The sequence below is a fragment of the Heterodontus francisci genome, chromosome 8, assembly GCF_036365525.1.
Source record: "Heterodontus francisci isolate sHetFra1 chromosome 8, sHetFra1.hap1, whole genome shotgun sequence".
Lineage (NCBI taxonomy): Eukaryota > Metazoa > Chordata > Chondrichthyes > Heterodontiformes > Heterodontidae > Heterodontus > Heterodontus francisci.
The window spans coordinates 55203045-55220583 of NC_090378.1; positions in this window are offsets into that span (position 1 = coordinate 55203045).

Genomic DNA, 17539 nt, shown 5'->3' on the forward strand with positions numbered 1-17539 from the left:
TGCAATTCAAGTAACTAAGGGTACTGGGCATGTGACACCAGAAAAAAATCAATGTCAGAAGAGGCAATAACTCAGGAAGAAGCAGAACTAGAAATTCCTCTGACTTTCACCAAGTCTTTGAGCATGCAATCAGTATTCTAGTTACCAATTTTGTCGTAGGACATCCTGTGCTGGAAATGCGCACACAATCGGCTGGATTTTGCCGAGATCATTGGGACTCCAATGTCGGACTCAATTCCGCATAAGGAACCCAGAACCTGTCATGACAGGATGTCATTTGCAGTCTTCCCGGAGAGAGCTCCTTAATTGACCACCTGCAGGAGCTCTGTCCAATTAGTGGGTGGACAAGGGAATCGGCAGCCCAATCAGAGTGTCAAGCAATGTCAGGCCAGCAGCCCTACCGGGTGAGGTGGACACTGCTAAGGCAGGTAGGCGAGGTGAAGGAGACTCAACATGGAGGGGCTCTTGGCTACCTGCATTGAAATTATAAATTAAAAGGACCAAGGTTGCAGGGGAAACCCCTCCATATGGCCTTTTATCCCCCGACCCCATCATTGAGGCATGGAGCCTCTGGCTTCATTGGCCCCCTGGCCTACCACATCGATTGAGTTGGTAGTCTGACCATGCAATGGGGGGGCTGCTCTGGCATCAGTAAATACCTGCGCTGGCGCAGAATATCCCTTAAGTGGTGACTTCATTGCATTAATTGGCTGCTCACCTTCATGGAATGGGCATCAACCCAGTTCCCAGCCCACCCTTGGGAAAATCCCTGGAGACAGGAATGCATTGGTTGCCATCCCAACACGGCTCCTGCTATTTTCCTGGCCCATGGCCCCCAATCGCATGTCCACAGGGCCAGGAAAATCCAGCCCAATATGGCAGGCGTTATATTGATTAGGTCTCCTATTAAGTGTCCCTGGCAGCTGCTTAAAGTTAATATTGGCCTCATTAAAATATGTAAAAAAGGTTCTGCACTTATATTCAGGCTCCTTTAGGAAATTGGTGCCTGTGAGCGTTTTATTTGCTGATGATTATTCTCGCCCAGAAAAACATGGTGCAGGTATTTAAGAGACAGACCCCTCTAACCTATCTTCGACAAGTATGTGTAGTGTCATTCTTTGAGCTGATGCTTGCTAAAGTATACTTCAATGATGCTATGTCAGCTTGGGTGATATTTTCTAGCAGTTCTTCATCCTCTAGCTGCTCTATACTTTGGTGAGCTGAAAGTGAAGAGAGGCACAAGGATTAGCATTTTGTGTGAAGGATAAACAAGAACAGACAGATTCTGACACTTGTGCCCATTGCTGTCCCGAGTAGCTTGGCGGATCCTCCGGCGCTGTATCTGAGAAGCGGGTGGCCCTTGAAATTTCTCCTTAGACTGCCATCTCCTAAATTGCTCTCCCTCTGCCTGCAGTCAACGTGCACATCCCCTTTAAGAAGTACAGGCTGCCTTTAAATGTCATCAGGGCATCTGATATTCAAGCCCCCGATTAGATGGGCTGCCAACCAACAATGGTGCTCGCACTGGCAGCCCGCATATTTCATGATAATGAGCATTCAATTTTGTGTACTTAAATACACTCATTATTAGACATGCGCTGTCGGCGCAGTGGTGACTCTAGGCCTGATAACAAGCTCATATGAAGTTCTACCCTGCAATCTCTTGCCTGTGTTAGTTGCCGTAAGCAGACCTACAATCAAGGAGCATCCTAAAGCTGGCATTGTGAGTGGCAGTAACAGTCAGTTGTGCCCTCCATCTCCTTCCGACACACTAATTCATTAGGATGCTACCTGGAATGAGGAGGTTGTAATCATGCAGAGACATTTGATAAGATGGCCTTTTTTCACAACAGCTGAGAAGAATGACATGAAAGAGTTCTTCAAGATCAACAAACTGCAAGTGTATCCAGTAAGCAGCTGAGATGCAGAGACCAGGAAGGTCCTGAGTGATTAATTATTATAAAATATGCCAAAAATATAAAATGCTCACTGTCAGGACTCTAGTCTACACACATATACACTAGGGTATTAGAGCATTTTATATTTTTTATATAAATATAGAATATTTTATAATGATTAATCATCTAGGACCTTCCTGGTCTCTGCATCTCAGCTGCTCACTGGATAAACTTGCAGCAAGTATTTCAACCTGTAAAGCAGGAGTCTAGATAATGTATAACATTTTCTGAGCCTTCAGGCAATTGCTGTGTTTATTTTAAGCAGTACAGATACAGGTATAGTGTGGCACAACCTGTCTGGGCACAACTCCATGGGTTTCTGTTTAACTCGTGACCAAACAATCACTGACGTCGTGGCTCCAATTTCATCTTTTTAAACAATCCTTCAACTCCAATTACAGTTTTTGTTGCTTATCTGCACAGACTGAAAAAGTGAAAAATGGATTTGGAATCGGAAGGTAGGTAAAGTGAACATTCCAGTGGTCGGGTCGGGTCGGGCGCGGGAAAAAAATGGAAGGGCTCGGGCTGGGTCGGGCTCGGGTCCAATGTGGTTCTGCCGGGTTCAGGTCGGGTTTCTTTTTCCTGATCTGAGCAGGTCTTTAAAGCAAAGTGACACCCTGGTCCGCTCCTCCATTAACCCCACCACCTTGTCCCCTTCCCATGGGCCCTTCCCCTGCAAGCGCAGGAGGTGTAATACCTGCCCATTTACCTCCTCTCTCCTCACTATCCAAGGCCCCAAACACTTCTTTCAGGTGAAGCAGTGATTTACTTGTACTTCTTTCAATGTAATATACTGTATTCGCTGCTCACAATGTAGTCTCCTCTACATTGGGGAGACCAAACAGAGATTGGGTGACCGCTTTGCGGAATACCTTCGCTCAGTTTGAAAGCATGACCCTGAGCTTCTGGTTGCTGCACTTTTCAACACTCCCCCCTGCTCTCATGCTCACATCTCTGTCCTGGGATTGCTGTAGTGTTCCAGTGAACATCAACGCAAGTTTGCAGAACAGCATCTCATTTACCAATTAGGCACACTACAGCCTGCCAGACTGAACATTGAGTTCAATAATTTCAGATCATGACGGGCCCCCCATTTTACTTTTATCTTTAGTTATTTTTTATTTTTTATTTTTTTTTGTGTTTATTTTATTTCTGTTTGTTTGTTTCTACTGTGCCTACCCACTGTTTTTTTCATGTTTGTGCTTGTGGCTGTTCAGTTTTTCAGTCCATGAATACCCTATCTGTACTAATGCTTTGTCTTTCAGCAAATCATTAACATATTGTTTGCCTTTATTCCATGACCTTCTGGTCAGCTATTCTGTGACCTTGTCCTATCAATACCTTCTCTTTTGTTCTCTCTTGCCCCACCCCCACTTTACTTGCTTAAAATATTTTACATTTCTAATATTTGCCAGTTCTGATGAAGGGTCACTGACCTGAAACGTTAACTCTGCTTCTCTCTCCACAGATGCTGCCAGACCTGCTGAGTTTTTCCAGCACTTTCCGTTTTTATTTCAGATTTCCAGCATGCGCAGTGTTTTGCTTTTACTTTAAAGCAATTAACTGGATAAATATCTAGTCAGGAATGAGTTTGAAGGTCATATGAAAAAGGAATAGCATAAGTATATCAAATGCATGATGGATTATTGCGGTTTTGCTGGGACCGTGGAAATATATGTGGAATGCAATCAGTTAGGGCTGAATCGTGTGGATTGTAATGTTAAATTGATATCCTACAATTTTGCTATATTACTATACAGACTCCGAGAAATTTCATATTACCTTCAAAGTTTTACCTATGGTTAATAACCTCCCTTGGGTGTACCTCTTTTACTGAGAATAGAATTTTCATTTTGAGCATCATTTTAAACTAGTGGTAACCACATCATTTTAAATTTATGGTGACCTCCAATGGACTTCAAGTGCTTCAATGGATGATTGTAATAACAATTTATAGATGATTTGTCTGTATTGGACAACCGAGTAAGCTTTGATTTAGAATTAATCAAATCATAGGTTCTATAAAGAAGAAGGATATTTTACATGCTAATTCCATGACCAGCAGAAACAAATGGGGAATAAAAAACACAAAGTGTTGGAAATACACAGCAGGTCTGGCGGCATCTGTGGAGAGAGAAACAGAGTTAAAGTTTCAAGTCTGTGATCTTTCATCAGAACCAAATGTGGGATCATTTAAACTTTTAGTGATAGTGTAAAACGGATGTTATTCGATCTGCTGCCATTATACACAACCTGCTAGAATTTCCTTTCTATTGTTTTCAATCAGACAAGATGCACAATGGGTGTTCAATTCAAGATCATCCATTTTATCCTGTTGTCAAAAATTAAAATTACCCTTCAGAGTTGTAAGTTTTGTTTTGAGGAGGTATGAAGCCAATTTGGTGGAATATATGAAGGAAGGCAACAATTTCAAGTCCTTACCACTTTGCCTATCAAGGTTCTCACGAACACGTATTATGCCGAATTATGATTTTTTAATATATCGGCTGGAAACCTGAATTAACTTTTTAAAAAGTGCAAAGGAACAGACTGCTGGCAGCTAAAAGTGGCCGCCAAAATTTGCATCAAAAGCCTTTGCATTCCACTGCATTGAGAGGGAGTCAAATTGTCGGGCTATTCCCCCCGAGAACAATGACTTGAGAAGTTTGGAGTGCCTCACCTAGCCAAGCTCCATTAACAAGATATTAAATGCAGTCTTGGGACATTAAACTTGTGGAGACAGACCACTCAAAGGTAATCACTTGAACAATGGGATGCTGATGGACAGAAGGGAAGTCCTAGACATGAACTAATTAAGTTGCAAGAGGAAATGCACATTGAGCCATCATGTGACAGGCCCACCACCTGTGTGTTTTAAGCTGGCTTTTTTCTCTCTGCAGCAGACAAGCAACTGACATTGATCAGAAGAGACCCAAATGGGGGTCTCTCTCACTCTCTTTCACTCCCCAATCTACCTGGAAAGTTTCAAACCCTGCCTGCTGGCCATAACCACCTAAGCATCACTGTGACAGACAGAGACCCTGTGAAAGAATCCAACCACAATGCTATTTTCCAGGAGGACCACTGACTCTGCTAGCTACATCTACAAGCCAGAAGCCTCAGGACCACTGAGTTGATCCAGAAGACAACTAAGTCACCAAACTCCACAGACTGTATACCCCTTTTTATTGCTCCAGACTCTAATCCAACCAATCTACCCTTTCCCAATCTGTAACCTATGTGTGTGTGTGACCCTCGAGTGTGTGCGTGTGTGTGTGTCTGAAAGTTGGAGTGTAGTTTTTATTTTACTTAGATCAGTCTAGGTACAATAAAGCTAACCTCTTTCTTTGTTAAACTCAAGAAAACCTGTCCAATTGGTTCTTTTATGAGCATAGCACGTAAATAGTCAAACAGTCATTGAATTGGCAAGCACATTATCTTTAAAAATAAATAAACCCTGTTGCGGTCAAATAAGGAGGGAAAAGAGGGGAGCCCTTCAATCCCTCCTCACCTGACTGTAACAGCAATTTGGGGGTGAGTCCAGGATCAACCCAAAGACAAATGAGAAATTGGAAGTGGGAAACCAAATTGATCCCAAACAAAAATTTGAAAACTTCAATACAGGTTTTCTTGTGTTTTTCAGTGCTAGAGTACTAAAGTGTCCACAATTGAGGCCAGTACCTTCCTAGAACAGAATGAAGTAACTTGGGACCATTTAAAGTGTTAAGGAGTGTTGCTAGGTATTTAGAGATTACTATCCATCCAAAAGCTAGGTTACCCCCACCCATTTTGAAATTGAAACTGAAGAACCAGAGATACGTTTAGAATCTGAAACAGACAGAGTAACATTAGTCAAGATACAGCTGGAACAGTGGAGTGTAGAGCTAGAATTTCAAGAAAAAGACAAGAAAAGTTTCAGGAAAGGGAAAAAGAAACAGCTTTCCAGAGGGAGAAGGAGGAGAGAGAGTATCAGAAAAGGGAAAAAAGAAAGCTTTACAAAGGGAGATAAGGCAGCTTGAACTAACTAGGGGAAGACCCAATGTATCCAATGAAGGCACCACAAGTGAGGAAACTATCCCTAGCTCAGGACCGAGTGCTGAGCTCTTAAAGTTCTCCCAATTGATACCAAAGTTCAATGAGGGGGATGCGGAAGCATTTTTAATCTCTTTTGATAAATTTGCAAAACAGTTGAAGTGGCCAGTAGAGGGCTGCAAAGCAAATTAACAGGAAAAGCTCATAAGATTTATTCATTGTTATCTGATGAGTGTTCATCAGACTATGAGGTGATCAGAAATGCTATACTAAGTGCCTATGAGCTGGTTCCAGAGGGTACCACAAAAATTCTGAACCCTCCGAAAGCAGCCTGAACAAACTTACCTCGAATTTGAAAGAGGTAAGCTTTTGGCCGATGGATTGGGGCGTTTAAGATAGAGTCCACTAATGAAAACCTCAGAGAGGTGATCCTTCTCGAGGAGTTCAAAAAGTCGCTTCCACTTTCTATTTTAAAAAATCACATGGAGGAACAAAAGGTTCCAAGAGTCAGGCAGGCAGCAATCCCAGCTGACGAATACAAGCTTGCCCACAAGCCCTTGCCCCATGGGAAGCCCTTCTCTAGTTACCTCCAAAAACCCAAAAAGGATAGAAGGTGGGATGGTGATTGGAGCTTGAATAGCCATAGGTGAGAAGTGAAAGCTAGAAACACAGGAGGTCCTCCTCAAGCCAAAAGGAAGGTGCTGAGAACAGGAATGATGCCCCAAAACCTGTGTGTTTCCATTGTAACAAGGCAGGTCACCTACGAGTTACAGGGAAAACCTGTAGGATTAATTAGGGTACACCAGACCAGTGCAGGAAAAGGGGCCCTGATGGAAAGCACAGCAGACCAGGCTGTGGCTTTAACTGCGGCAGTAAGACCCAGTAAACATGTTGCTGAGAGAGCGGGATAACTTAAAATCCCTGAGAGTTACCAGGATTTTGTGTCCAGAGAAAAAGTGACCCCAGACCCCTCAATTGAGGCAAGTACTTAGGGATATCCCTTCTGCTGGGAAGAGGCATGATCTTTCCCTCAGAGAGTGCATTGAATGCTAGAATATTAGTAAACAGTTTCGGGGGGAGGTATATACCCATACCTTTATATCGGGTGCACCTGGAGTGCAACCTTGTTTCAGGGCTGGTAACCATGGGGATTGACCCTAGATTCCTGTGAATGGGGTTGACTTGCTCCTGGGTTAATGATCTGGCAGGGGCAAAGGTGGTAGCCTCCCCAGTGGTTTTAGAGAGAACAAAAGAGGTCAGGGAGACAGAGGAGTTACAGGAGAAGCTTCCCGGCATTTTTCCTGACTGTATGGTGACCCAGTCCATAGCTAAACAAGCTTTGTCAGTGGAGGCTGAACTGGCACTGCAGACAAATGGGCCTGGTGTCTGGATATCCAAAACCTTCTTCGGGAAGTTAGAGGACCCAAAGGATGTATTAAACAGGTCTTCCTTGGTCAAGGCTCAGAAAGCCAACCCAGTATTAAAAGAGTTAGTCAGACTGCCCAAATAGAAGCTGAAGCAGAGGGAGTCCCAGAGTGCTACTATTTAAAGAATGAGGTACTGATGAAGAAGTGGAGACCTCCTCACAGACCTGCGGATGAAGGGTAGACAGTGGTCAACCAGATAGTGGTTCCACTGAGGTACCATAGGGAAATACTAAGAATAGCCTACGGACTTCCAATGGCTGGACATGTTGGAATCAGAAAAACCCAAACCCGCATGAGACAGCATTTACACTGGCCACAACACTACAAGGATGTGGTGGAGTTCTTTAAAACTTGCCACACGTGCCAAGTTGTGGAGGAGCCCCAATCTGCAATAAAACCTGCATCCCTAATTCCCATACCGGCATTCAACAGAGTGCTGGTGGATTCTGTGGGATCCCTGTTGAAAACAAAAGGGACAAACCAGCACAGGTCTGTCAGACAGGAGGGAGGAGGACAAAAGGGTCAGTAAGGATGAGTTAGAGGGAGGCCTGGAGGATTCCCAAATCGGACCCTGTACTGTCCAATTAGGTAACACTGAAATTTTAGGGAAATTAGACACTGTATTCTCCTATTTAAATGCAGAACAGAGTGGAGCCCTAACAAGGCTGCTCACAGCATTTAAAGAGATCTGCAGGGACAAACCAGGGTGCACAACCCTAACCCTACATGATGTGGATGTATGAGAGATCCCTCCAATAAAACAAAATCCCAATTGTCTAGGGTCCCAGGAAATTGACCCAGGTTCAGGCGGAAATTCATTATATGCTGGAACACAAGCTGATTGAGCCCAGTCAGAACAGCTGGAGTTCCTCAGTTGTGCTCGTGCCCAAGCCCGATGGCTCAACAAGGCTCTTCATTGATTACAGGAAGGTAAATGCAGTGACCAGAGCTGATTCCTACCTAATTCCCTGCCTGGAAGACTGTATTGATAGAGTAGGAAATGCCACCAACATAACCAAGATAGACTTGTTAAAAAGACACTGGCAGGTTCCCTTAATACCCTGAGCTAAAGAGATCTCGGCTTTCGTCACCCCAGACAGCATATTCCAGTGCCGAATGATGCCCTTTGGATTAAGAAATGCCCCAGCCAAAGGCTGATGAACCAAATAGTGGTTGGCCTACCTGGTTTAGTGTACCTGGATGATCTGTGAGTGTACAGTGACACTTGGGGGGACCACCTAGACCAGTTAGAAGCCCTCTTGTGAAGGTTACAATCGGCTGACCTATGGTAAACCTTGCAAAGAGAGTTTGCTAAAGTTCAAGTAACCTAGTTAGGGCATGTTGTGGGTCAGGGGCAAGTGCTGTCCAGAACAGCGAAGGTACAGGCACTGTTGGATATTCCCATCCCCACGACCAAACAGAAAATAATGCGATTTTTGTGGATGTGTGGGTTTTACTGCAAGTTTGTCCCAAACTTCAGCACTCTCGCCACACCACTGACAGAATTACGACAGAAAAGAGCAAAGGTAATGTGGTCAGGGAGGTGCCAAACAGCTTTCGAGAAGCTGAAAGCCATCTTAACCAATGAGCTGGTGCTAGCAGGTCCAAGCTTTAACAAACCATTTAAAGTGGCAGTCGATGCTAGTGACTTGGGGTAGGTGCCATCCTGCTCCAAGATGATGAGTCAGGCATTGAGAGACTAGTTGGGTACTTCTCCAGAAAATTAAATCAGCACCAAAAGAGATACTCTGCTGTGGGACAGGAAGCGCTTGGACTGTTGCTGACTCTCAAGCACTTTGAGGTCTATGTCCAAAATAGATATAGGGAGACCCTAGTCTATACTGACCACAAGCCTTTAACATTTGTAGAGAAATTCAAAATCCAGAATGCATGGCTGTTTCGATGGAGCCTAATTTTGCAACTCTACCACATAAATATTACCCACATGGCAGGAAAAAACAATGTGATAGCTGATGCTTTATCCAGAGTCTAACTTAAAACTGACTCATCCCAGATGAAAACTAAACCAAAGCCTAGCTATGGCAGTGTGAGATTGAGAAATGAATGTTTGAGGATGAATGTGTGTGTACAGTTTTTTAAAATTTATAACCTTAGAATGAAATACTTCTGCCATCACATTTCATTCTGCTTGCTGTGAAGGTGTTAGGAACACGTCCTATGCCGAATGATGATTTTTTTAATCCATTGGCTAGAATCCTGAATTAAATTTTACAAAAGGAACAAAGGTGACTGCTAGCAGCTAAAATGGCTACCGAATTATGCATCAAAAACCCTTACATTCCACTGCATTGAGAGGGAGTCAAATTGTCTAGATAGTCCCCTCCAAAACAATGACTTGAGAAGTTTGGAGTGCCTCACCTGCCCAGTCTCCATTAACAAGACATTAAAGGCAATCTTGGGACATTAAACTGGTGGAGACGGACCACTCAAAGTTAATCACTTGAACAATGGGATGTTGATGGAGAGAAGGGAAGTCCTAGACATGAACTAATTAAGTTGCAAGAGGGAATACACATTGAGCCATCGTGCGACAGGCCCACCATCTGTGTGTTTTAAACTGGATTTTTCTCTCTGCAGCAGACAAGCAACTGACACTGATCAGAAGAGACCCAATTGGGCGTCTCTCTCCCTCTTTCTCTCCCCAGTCCACCTGGTAAGTTTCAAACTCTGCCTGCTGGCTGTAAGCACCTAAGCATCACTACGGCAGACAGAGACCCATGAAGGAACTCATCGACATCGCTGACTATACAAGATATTTTTAATCATTTCTAATTTCCATAGAGACATATAGAAATAAATTACTTAACTGTTCACTTGTACTTCTATTTGTTAAAAATTGTTGTACTTTTTTTGTAGTGGCTTAACTCAAAGTTAGGTGAAAAAAACTTAGTGCTTTGATATTAACTTCTCAGGTTGTGATACTTAAGCTGCTCTCTTGATCAGTCAGCAGAAGACCAACTCAAATTACCAAAAGAACAACTGCACCAAGCAGGCATGCTGGGGCATTAGAAACTGAAAATACAAAAAGGATATAGACCGCAAAGCCATTCTGTGTTTTGCATCACCATTACACACTTCTTGTTTTCATGCATTTTAAGACAAAAGGAACAGATTAAAAACACAAAGCATTGAAAGGTTAGGAATTCCCACTAAACTGCTGACCACCTTTCCTTGTTCCTATATTAGCTGGTATTGTGAACAGTTCTATCTCAGTACTATTCCCTTCTTCATCAAATCTGCTGTCATCACCCCACTCCTCAAAGAATCTTGATCCCTCCGTTCTTGTTAGTTATCGCCCCATCTCCAACCTTCCTTCCCTTTCTAAATTCCTTGAACATGTTGTCACCTGCCAAATCTATGCCCATCTTTCCTACAACTCCATGTTTGAATCCCTCCAATCAGGTTTCACTCCACCTTCAGCTGTCAAGGCCCTAACCCCTGGAATTCCCTCCCTAATCCTCTTTGCCTTTCTACCTCACTTTCTTCCTTTAAGATGCTCCTTAAATCCTGCCTCTTTCACTAAGTTTTTGGTCATATGCCCTAGTTTCTCCTAATGTGACCCCATGTCAAATTATTATTTTATAATGCTCCTGAGAAGCACCTTGGGATGTTTTACCACATTAAAGGCAATATATAAATACAAGCAGTTGTTGTTGAATCACAGTCAGTAACAGTTGGAATTAAATAAAATATCAGTTTTGCTATGGAGCACCCTGTTCAGATTTAACAAATTAATTCCAGCAACAGCAGTTTTTAATAGAACCAAGCTTTAATCGTGATGTAATTCCTTAACATTTGATTGAGGCGGAAGTCAAATATCTTTCAAGGAGTAAAACATCTTGCTTTGATCACATGCCAAAAAATGGAAGTTTAAATTAAACACTGGAAAATTAATTTCTTGGACAATATTATACATATTGCAGTCTTCCCACATTTAATTGTTTTTTTCCTGATATATATATCATAACAAAGTATTTCTTCTGGTTTCATTTGTATATTTCTTGTTTATTGTCATAGATCGACAAGATTTTTCGAAAGCATTTACGACTGAGTATTTTTGCATCACAGCTAATAGCCTTGCAATTTGTTTAGACATGTAGTATCCAATTTATTGTATTTCTAGGGCTCTGGTCCCAAACAAACTCTATCAATAATAGATACCCAACTGTCACTTTTTTGATTCACAACCTTTATTTTCCTTCAAACTAAAACTCAACAACCATACAATTTTTGTGAAAGTTTTTTCACTTTTAAAATGGAAGCTAATTATATTTATACAGTATTCTTTAGCCGTTGTGCTTTTTTGGATGAAGGGAGAAAAGCAAAATCACTAGTTGTAATTGGAGGAGGAGTATTGCTGCTATGTTTACTGCATTCAGCTTCAGCACAGAATTCCAATTTGCCAAATCACTGACCTTAATATTTAAATGAAAAATCAAAAGTTCCAAATTACTTATTACTGTAAATGCAAAATACTGTGGATGCTGGAAATCTGAAATAAAAACAGAAAGTGCTGGGGATACTCTGCAGGTCTGGCAGCATCTGTGGAGAGAGAAGCAGCGTTAACATTTCAGGTCTCTCACCCTTCATCTGATGGAAGGTCACTGACCTGAAACGTTAACACTGCTTCTCTCTCCACAGATGCTGCCAGACTTGCTGAGTATTTCCAGCACTTTCTGTTTTTATTTCTGTTTTTACTTATTATTGAATGATCAATATGCTTGAGATAGTCTATTCTTTTCACCCAGTATATGTCTTACAAGCCTCTTGATCTATCTAGGAGAATCACAGGTCACTGCTGCTTGCCGCACAAGCTTCTGACACCTAATGCTGCAAACAAACTTCCTGATTATAGTGTTTTATTGCTCTGGAGTTGAAACATCAGGAGCTGAGAACTGGCATAGATCACAAGACCATTTGATCTACCATTGTTCCTCCATCCGGAAAGACCTATGGCTCCCTGTCACCGCATCAATGTGTTAATGGTTTCCCACCATGGCCATCAAACTGTTAAATGATTCTGATGATTGCCTCCATTGCCCTACCCAGAAATAAATTCCATGTGTTGATCCCAGTTTGTGGGAAGAAAACCTTACTATGCCCTAAATTTGCCATTTACCAGTTTGAACCTGTGTAACCTTGTCCGACTGTCAGTGTTTAACTTGAGGTTGGTGATCTGTGATTCTCCCAGATGATTTTTATCCACTGCAGCAGTATCTCAAAGAAATCCAATCTTCTTTATCTTCTATTTGTTTTTCTATTAAGTTATTAAATGAATTGTAAATTGGTTGTGATGAGTTTGTAAAACAGTTCTTTTTTAGTTTATAAATATTGATTCAAGAATAACATTTCTTGGCAAACTATTTATCTAATGTTTGGCTGTATTAGCAAATGTCCTTGATAGGCCAATTGCACTTCCCCTATGCCAGCATTCTGCGAGTGTGATAGGTGGGCTGCTCATTCCTAGCGCTCCTCGGGATGCTCATATAAGTACCCCAACTCAATCTGAAGCAGATCATATTACTGGTACTCATGATACCCAACACGCACAAAAAAATCTAAAATTAAAACCTTCTTGAAAGGTGAGATTGTATAACTAACAATGCTAGCTTGACTTATCTATGTACAAAAACAACTTTCAAAAATACTCGGAACTGACAAATATTAGAAATGTCACAGGTTATAAGCAAGTAAGGTGGGGGTGGGGCAAGAGATAACAAAGGAGAAGGTGTAGATTGGACAAGGTCACATAGCTGACCAAGAGGTCATGGAGCAAAGGCAAACAATATGTTAATGGTGTGTTGAAAAACAAAGCATTAGTACAGATAAGGTGTTAACGAACTGCATATTGAACAGCAGCAAATGCAAACATGAAAAAAAACAGTGGGTAAGCAAACTGAACAAACTAAGATGAAATGAAATAAATGCAAAAAAAAGATTGTAAAAAATGTAAAAAAGAAATAAAGAAAAAATAACTAAAAATGAAAGTAAAATGGGGGGCTGTCATGCTCTGAAATTATTGAACTCAATGTTCACTCCGGCAGGCTGTAGTGTGCCTAATCGGTAGATGAGATGCTGTTCCTCGCGCTTGCGTTCTCACATTGAACAACTTCTCCTTCAATTCCATGCACTTCCTTCAAGTAAAAGGTGTCGCTATGGGTACCCGCATGGGTCCTAGTTATGCTTGTCTTTTTGTCGGATATGTCGAGCATTCTTTGTTCCAGTCCTACTCAGGCCCCCTCCCCCAACTCTTTTTCGGTACATTGTTGACTGTATCGGTGCCGTTTCCTGCTCCCACCCCGAACTGGAAAACTTTATCAACTTTGCTTCCAATTTCCACCCTTCTCTTACTTTTACATGGTCCATCTCTGACACTTCCCTTCCGTTCCTCCACTTCTCTGTCTCCATCTCTGGGGATAGGTTGTCTACTAATATCCATTATAAGCCCACCGACTCCCACAGCTACCTCGACTACACTTCTTCACACCCTACCTCCTGTAAGGACTCCATTCCATTCTCCCAGTTTCTCCGTCTCCGACGCATCTGCTCTGATGATGCTACCTTCCATAACGGTGCTTCTGATATGACCTCCTTTTTCCTCAACCGAGGATCCCCTCCCACTGTTGTTGACAGGGCCCTCAACCGTGTCCGGCCCATTTCCCGCACCTCTGCCCTCAACCCTTCCCCTCCCTCCCAGAACCGTGACAGGGTTCCCCTTGTCCTCACTTTCCACCCCATCAGCCTCCATATCCAAAGGATCATCATCCGCCATTTCCGCCACCTCCAGCGTGATGCCACTACCAAACGCATCTTCCCCTCCCTTCCCCTGTCAGCATTCCGAAGGAATTGTTCCCTCCGCAACACCCTGGTCCACTCCTCCATTACCCCCACCACCTCGTCCCCATCCCATGGCACCTTCCCCTGCAGGAGGTGTAATACCTGCCCATTTACCTCCTCTCTCCTCACTATCCCAGGCCCCAAACACTCCTTTCAGGTGAAGCAGCGATTTACTTGTACTTCTTTCAATTTAGTATACTGTATTCGCTGCTCACAATGTGGTCTCCTCTACATTGTGGAGACCAAGCGCAGACTGGGTGACTGCTTTGCGGAACACCTCCGCTCAGTCTGCAAGCAGGACCCTGAGCTTCTGCCTGCTTGCCATTTCAACACTCCCCCCTGCTCTCATGCTCATATCTCTGTCCTGGGATTGCTGCAGTGTTCCAGTGAACATCAACGCAAGCTCGAGGAATAGCATCTCATCTACCGATTAGGCACACTACAGCCTGCTGGACTGAGCATTGAATTCAGCCATTTCAGAGCATGACCGCCCCCCATTTTACTTTCATTTTTAGTTATTTTTTTATTTTTTTATTTTTTACACTTTTTACAATCTTTCTTTGCATTTATTTCATCTCATCTTAGTTTGTTCAGTTTGCTTACCCACTGTTTTTTTTCATGTTTGCACTTGCTGCTGTTCAATATTCAGTCCGTTAACACCTTATCTGTACTAATGCTTTGTCTTTCAACACACCATTAACATATTGTTTGCCTTTGCTCCATGACCTTTTGGTCAGCTATGTGGCCTTATCCAATCTACACCTTCTCCTTTGTTATCTCTTGCCCCACCCCCACCTTACTTGCTTATAACCTGTGACATTTCTAATATTTGTCAGTTCCGAAGAAGGGTCACTGACCCGAAACGTTAACTCTGCTTCTCTTTCCACAGATGCTGCCAGACCTGCTGAGTGGTTCTAGCATTTCTTGTTTTTATTTCAGATTTCCAGCATCCGCAGTATTTTGCTTTTATTTCAAAAGTACTCCATTGGCTGTTATATATTTGGGATGTCCTGAGGACCTGGAAGGCATTATTCAAAATGCAAGCGTTTTTTTTTCTTTCATATAATGTTACTTTAATTGTATTGCAATAATATCTAAAAAAAAACTCCTGTGTATATTGTATCTTTGCTTAGCCTGCTGTCTACTCAACACGAAAACCAATCACCATGTTTAAGACTGTCCAACCCAAATGACTTAAAAAGCTACACAGATAAAGTTCTGTTTGCTGAATTAGCAGTGCTCACCATCCCCCTCTGGTCACACTGCACCTATCTAAGTCCAGTGTTAGATGCAGGCTGACTGGAGCCAATAACAACAACTTAAATTTAAATAGTACCTTTATCATAATAAAACATCCCATTATGCTTAATGTACTAATAATTATTATTGCTGACAATAGAGACATGTTGTCGAAGCGTTTTTGTTTTGCACTCTTCAGGATAATCCACAAGAATACCAATGTACTACCAAATGAATATTAATAATTATTATATATAATATATAATTATATACAATATGTAATAAAATTAATAATAGTGCTTAAAAGGCCCCCAAGTATGTTGACGGTAACTGTTGAAGCTAAAACTACACAGTCTACCAGAACAAGCTTACACATCCAGGGTAAACCCTGTCTCTTCAGACATTGACTTCAAGGATTATCTGGAGGTAAATAGAAAGAATCCAAAACCCTAGTAACAGGTCACTTGTCATGGGCTACAAGAGTCTGCCTTGAGGCTGTGTTTCTTGCTCAGAAATGCTTCCAGACATATATGATTGAATAGTCATGTGTATGACCACATAGTTTTTGGACAAACAAGGTCTAAAAATGAATGCTGAGAATCTGGAGTCTGATCAGAATAAAATTCGCAAAGAATATTCATGATAAACATTTCCATGTAAAATTTTCTGATATAATTGTCGCCACAGTCATAGGCAAATTCTTATAACATGTAGAAATGTTAAAATGTAATACATTGTCCTTTTTTCATAAAGGCATTGCATTTGTCTGAAATATATACACGGAACAAAATTGGACATTGATACATTTGGATGAAAATTCATATAACAATGACAGTATCCATAACATTGGGTAGTGTGTAATGTAGAATGCAGTGGAACACTAACATGTGGCAGGACAGATCAGTGCAGGCAGGCAAATTTCCCCACTCCGGAATCTCCAGTTCATCCTCACTTCTTTGGAGTGATGCCCAGCAGAAGTCCAGCAACTCAACACAGGGAAGGAAATAGACACGATTGTTGTCAACAGTCCACAGCTCCAGAAGTTGTGTTCCAGGATGTTCCAGAAGTTGGTTCAAGGATGGCATACATGGAGACCTGAATGCAGGTTGCTTGCCTGAGGGCTCCCATGGACTTGTCACAGTAGTTTGGTGGTTCAGGCAAAAAGAAGGAAAGATAAGAGAAAATAAATAAATCATATTTCATAGCCTATTTAGCTGAAAACAAGTTTTTTGTTCTCTTTATTTTTCTCTTTCTTCCTTGTGGCAAATTGCCTGGGTTTCACTTGGCACCTCTAACTGAAGACATGATGGTGATCATAAACCCACTCTGTTGGAAATTAAAGGAGAAAAATTGTGGCTTACCACCCCCACCCCTTCCCCTCCCTGCCCCCTGTTGGAGCACTATGATGTTCCAACACCCAAAATAAATCACTTTAATAATCATTACACAATATTATCCATTTCTTGAGCCCCATGAAAGACACAAAATTGACAAACGCATTTGTTTACGAAATACATTCAGCCTAGAGCATCTCATCATAAATGATTCATGACTCTGCCACTTTTGTTGCCATTGCTTGCTTTCTCTCTCTCCCTCAAATGGGACTAATGAAAATGATAGATAAAATCCACTCATAGACAGGTTGGTGATATGCAGGCGGTTCCATTAGAACTATCTCTGAATTCACAGTGAGTGAGGCACATCTCTATAGCTCTGATAATTTCCATGAAGACGTAATTTGAGTTTATATTTTCATTTCATGTCAAAGAATCTTTCATTTCTTTGGGACTTTTTCTGGCTTTCAGCGACATTCTATTTTCTTACATTTCCAGGAAATCTGTAAGTATTTATGAGATTGATGAAATCAGAAGTGGGGATGTTCGCTGATCATTGAACAATGTTCAGCACCATTCACGACTCCTCAGATGGGGAAGCAGCCCGTATCCAGTTGCAGCAAGAGCTGGACAACATCCAGGCTTGGGCATGTTTGCGCCACACAAGTGCCAGGCAATGACCATCTCAAAC